This window comes from Anguilla anguilla, chromosome 5 (genome assembly GCF_013347855.1).
Source record: "Anguilla anguilla isolate fAngAng1 chromosome 5, fAngAng1.pri, whole genome shotgun sequence".
Classification (NCBI taxonomy): domain Eukaryota; kingdom Metazoa; phylum Chordata; class Actinopteri; order Anguilliformes; family Anguillidae; genus Anguilla; species Anguilla anguilla.
In genome coordinates this window covers 53,471,293-53,476,950 of record NC_049205.1, presented here as the reverse complement: position 1 = coordinate 53,476,950, position 5,658 = coordinate 53,471,293, and the positions used below count along the sequence as shown (strand labels likewise).

The following is a 5,658-nucleotide window of genomic DNA, read 5'->3' as shown; positions in this document are numbered from 1 at the left end:
CCTTCATCTGCTTGGCTCAGCCAGAAAATATGATTGACTCCCTGAGCCAAAGACCCAGGTGCCCAGCTAAGCTGAACCGACCACACGTTCTCATTCCGACTCTAGCTGGTGATGTCATCTTCTGTATTGGACTCACATATGCTGCGTCGTTTTGCTGTGCTCTCTCTAATCCTCCACCCCCCCAAAATCCCCCCAGGGACCAGAGTACCGCCCAAGTCACTGCGAAACTGTTTTCAAAAATAGGTGTGAAACTGCAGATTTTTCTGTCTGCACAGCATACGGAGATAGTGTTAGCTATTCTACTGACACTAGGCGCTGAGGTCATCTCGTATCACATGCCCTCTTATAGGCTGTCCTCTAAGCCACAACCCGCTCGGACATTTCCAGAATTTCTGACAATATTGATATAAAAAGTTAAAAAAATGACCATCCTCACCATTTAAGGAGATACTTTAGAACATCTGAAAGACTGGACTGTGGCGAATGGCAGCATCCAATGCAAGAGCATGCGTTTTGAATCCAGCGAATAGCCTTTAAGAGCAGCTTTGTTCAGTTTTTCAGCCTTTTTGTTTGCTGCCTGAATGGGAAGAGGTCACAGTTTTCCTGACAAATTGATTTCTAGCAGCACAGCCCTTCATCATGAAACCCAGTCTGATAATGTAACCATGTCCTCCACGCTCAATGCTTCCTGTAACAGTTCTCCGGGCTCGGCTTGGCTGCTCTTCCCATGGCTGCAGTGACACTCTTTCCTCTTAGCTTCCTTTCAGTTACTTAATTTTAGTTGTTATTTTATCCTTTACAAAAAAAATGAGAGTGAATAGTCTTTAATCACCAGATATGGAGACTAGCCATATCCCTCTGTCCCTAGAATCTCATCACCTTTTAAAGTATCAGGTAAACACCTCATGCACACACAATTTAGTGTATTGTGCATGGAATTAGTGTGCATTGTGTATTGTGCAATGAACCACGCAACACACTCCACTCGCACCACCTTCAAGTACAGCACCTCCACAGGTGATGTAGCAGCCTGCCAGGTAGGTCCTCCTGGGTTAACAACCTTTTAATAAACAGTCCCTGGAGCATCAGACAGACCAATCGCAACCAAACAGAGAGATTGAAGCATGTGAGAAGACAAATCATTCAAATTCAATAAATGTAAATGAAAACCTTCTATGCCAGAATACTCATTACCTGAAGTTTAGCTGGTTAGGAAGCGATTATGTAAACTGAGCGATGGAAAATTAATGGAAATAAATGCCATCATCATAATGCGCTTTTCTGTACGTCAGGGTTATTAATTATTGAGGCGGATTCTCAGGTGAGAGCCTGCCATCATTGTGGGTTTGCATCAATAATGCATTTTTACTGTGGACTGATGATGACAGAGACCTCTAGGCCAAATCTGGGCTCAGCGTCAGTCACATCCAGGTGCTGTGCCACCAGAGACTGTATGAAAGCCATTCAAAACAGAGAGCAGAAATGGAAGAGCAGAACATCCCACACTCCGAAATGGCCACCCCGAGGCCCTACTGCAAGCAGAGGCCAAAGTTTCAGGTGAAAAGCCAGGAATTACAGAGGAAGATAAGTGGAATGACTGCTCAAATTCAGGGACAGATGGTCAGACGAGACTTCACAAATGGCCGACATACTGACAGCATAGTGGCACGAGACCCGTCCTTTCAGATGGTTCTCAGGTGTATCTCAGTTTCCAAAGCCAGCACACCACTAGTGCTTTCTTTGCATGTGTGAACATGACAAAGCCACACCCATGTGAGGTCCAATCCAGTCCGGTCAAACACGGTTTCCCTACGGAAATTTGTGTGGAGCTTCTGCCGGCCAGTGTTTTTGATTACATGGTTAAAACTGCATCATCTGGGGGTGATACATGGTCATGACCGGGTAGCGGTTCCCCTTTAGCGGGCATATCCAGGGAGCGCGATGGCTGAATTTAAGGCCAGGCATCTGAGAGGACTTGCTGAGCCCGCCCTCAAACCATGATTCAACAATGACTCAACAGCCAGCAGCCACTGACTCAGCCCAGCGTAGCAGCTTCACTCCCTGCTAATGCACTGCATGCTGAATACCCCAGATGTGTCAAATTTCTTGGTTATGCCGAATTTGATTTCATTTTGCAGAAAACGTTGAACGGTGAGACGTGAACAGTTTCTTTGAAGAATATGTTGAAAAGTGACAATAGTTTTGATGTATTCTTCAGGATAACTGGACATACTTGCATACTCACATTTGCATCTAGCGCTTTTTGCCATACATTTACTGACTCTACTACTTTGCATCCTGTGTGAACGCACTTCTCGACTTCATTTTTTAAGTTGATCTGGATGAGAGTGTTGGCTAAAGGAATGTAATGTCATGCATGTTGCACAGCGAAAGGCTTCAGCTCCGTAAAATATTTCTTATATTTTGTGTTTTATTTTATTATTCCTTGGGTTATTTAAATCCAGTTTTCCCCAGTTCTTTTCGAGTTCACAAACGAAACACCAGTCCTGACGCACAGCAAATAATAATCCCCAAACTGTGAGCGGTCACGGTTGCTAAACAAATTTTTCATTTTGAAATGAAAAGTCTCTTTCAATGGCCCCTGATTTCACAGGGAGCATTCTTCTGCCATTATAAACAGAAAATAATACCAGGCTCATTTGAATTTCTCAGAATTAGCAGTCGGTGTTGGCAGCCGTCCTGTTATATCCGGCACCATAGCTGTCTGAATTGAGGAACTGAAAAAAACCACATTTCCTGGAGCTCTAAAAGAGTTAATGGGAGGCTTTAGTGGAAGTAGTATGTTTAAATTAAACCCTTTTTAAAAGGCCTCTCTGTAATGTGCAAGTAGGGATTAGCCCCTCCCCTCTCTTGTGTCAGTGCATTAAATCTGCATATCTGTCCTGCTGGGCACTTATGCAAATTATAGTCTTATCGTGCATTTATTTGGTGCTATAGTGGCAGGAGCAGCTTCTGCTGCTCTTTTTTACATAATTTTTTGAAAATGAAAAAAAAGTGAACAGGGCCATCTGATGAATACACTGAAAGGTTGTACAGTAAGGACATCAGTTACATTTGATTGCAATGATGCATCAATTTAAATGCATTAAATAAATAAATAAATAAATAAATAAACACTGTGTAGTGCAGTTTGTGAAAGGTTTTTTTTTTTACATCAGTTGTTTGCATCTCACCTCCTGCAATTAGCAAGGGGGGGGGGGGGGGGGAATGATGCCCACGTTATACTCCTAACGTCCTGTGATACACAAATCATTGATCACTAAAGGCCAGCAGTATTATGAATGGCTGAATTTATTCTTGCTTATAATGCTGTCACCAAACAGGCTTTATCACCACATTTCTCATATATTTTGATCTTTCTCAACGTAAACTGTCATTTTTGCACAACACTGAACAAAGACAGAACCACCCATCTCTGCCATATAAAAAGAACATGGGTCAAGCTGAACATGGTCGAGTCCAGCTAATCACTGAGCATGTACCAGTAATTATGGCACTCCACAGATCAACACTATTTAATACACCTTAATCAACAACATGGTAAATTTACTGCCCCCATTCATGAAGCTGAAAATCACTCGCAATTTCTGCCAGAGGTTATGAATGAAAAAAATATTACAAAGCTACAAGTGCGACAGTGGACAAGAAACAGGTCTTGAACAAAAAAAAAATCATAGATAAATACCGAGTAGGCTCTGAAAGCATATATCCAGCTATACAACATGGCAGACGTAAGTCACGGTATGTAAAGGTGCCCATAAAGCCCTTGAGGGATAACAATAATATTACACACAGCTCAAAGCATCCTCTGCTAGCACGTGTTATGGTGGATAAAAACATCCGAGTATGCCGATGAAAACCAACGGTGTCCGAATTTGCGGATGCTGCGCGGGGAACGTGCTCTGCGTCTGTGGAGTCGTACCTCACGGAACTGGCCTCGCTACATTAGCGAATAGCGGATGAAGGTGATGCTAATGGTGATAAATGCGGAGAGCCCCGGCTAAAGTGCTCTGCGCCTCACCATGCAAAGCGCGGCGCGGCGCGGCACGGGGGGAGCCAGCAGAAGGGAAGACAGGTTGCCGTGGTAATAAGGCTGCTCCTCGCTGGTCATCCCCATGGACCAAACCTAGCAGTGTGAGTGCCCGTACACCAACTGCATCCATGCGCGCTATTCGTCCTGAATACCATACACAGTCTTTATGTTCAAGCTAGCTTTCACTATGCAGCACAGACAGTCTGGTATCAGTCTGTCTATACAAGCCACTCCTTTTATTAAAGAGCAATAACCCAATACAGCAGGTGTGAGATTGCTGTCTGCTGTCTAACAATGACTGAAAAGATCCATGGAACCCACGGACATAACCTATACGTACATATTCAAGTTAATATCAAAATAATAATCTTTTATATTTTAGCAGCATTATGCGTCCCGTATAGACACCCAAGCACACACGAACCCCGCTGTACCTCTAGATAACACACATGGTCTTTCATGCGCAATGCAACAGATGACACTCCTGCCGACTAACGCCAGCACAACCTCAGCAATAACAACGAGAAAAAAATAAGAGTGCGAACGTTACAGCAACCACTGAACACGAAAGGGAGAGAGACGAGAGGTAGAGGAGTGGACAGAGGTGCACGGAAGACGGGGTGCCTACCTTTCCACCCGGAGAAGACGGCGAGAATGACAGCAGCGGGTTGTACAGCATCGTTAATATTCACATCACAGCAAGCGGCGGGGAGGTTGTGGTGGGGGGGTATGTGGGGAGGGGGGGGGTGCCGGACCCAGGGAGCCGATACTGTGACAGAGCAGACCTTTCCATCGCATTGCTCAGGTTGCTGTAACACCCCCCTTCTCTCCCCTCACCGCCCCAGGGGTACGATTTCTGCTATTAAAAGGATTTGGGACGGGGGGTTATCTGTTTGTGTCTTCTTTTTAGGTGGTTGGGGGGAGGTATTGTTGATATTGATGATGTTGTCTCGCTTTGTTTGTTTGCTTGTGAGGCTAGATCCGCAGGCTGCTTTAGGTAGCTAGGTGTCTGTTCGGTATCCTTGGCAACAGTGAGAGGGGGAGGGGGGAGGGGGAGAGAGAGAAAGAGAGAGAGAGAAAGGAAGAGCCCTCCAGAAATCATTGCATATCACTCAGAATCCCCCCCCCCCATCACACACACACTGCCAGCCCCGAGCACCACAACCATTTCCCCCGCCCCCATCCGCCCCCACCCCCCCAATGGCATTGCGCTGCAGTCTTTACCGCCCACTTCACTGATTAAATTGTGTAGGCTACATCCCATCCTCTCTCCCTCTCAGTTTCTCCCTCTCTTTCTGTCTCCATTTCTCTTTCTCTCTCTCCCCCCCACCCCCCATTTTTTCCTTTCCATTTGTCCTCTCAGCTCAATGATTTGATTGACAGGAAAGATATCAAAGCCCACCCACCCACACAGAGACACACTATTTTCATTTTTCACTCCATATCTCCCCCCCCTCTCTCTCTCTCTCTCCCTCTCTCCCCCTCCCCTTCCCCCATCCCTTTGAGAATAAAGCATAAAAGGAAATAAGGGAACATGGAGGAAGCATGAATGAAATATGGATGAAGGAAAAGAGGCACCTACACGCAAACACACAACAGATATA

General features: G+C 45.3%; 1 protein-coding gene across 1 annotated transcript in view; it reads right to left on the bottom strand.

The window, feature by feature from the left end:
- ptpn5 (protein tyrosine phosphatase non-receptor type 5) overlaps positions 1–5,066 on the bottom strand; it is a 22,916-nt gene extending 17,850 nt beyond the window's left edge. The window contains exon 1 of the mRNA XM_035416875.1: positions 4,683–5,066. The gene's annotated coding sequence lies outside the window, so the exon portion shown is untranslated. The remainder of the gene's footprint in view (positions 1–4,682) is intronic.
- Positions 5,067–5,658: the final 592 nt, after the last annotated feature.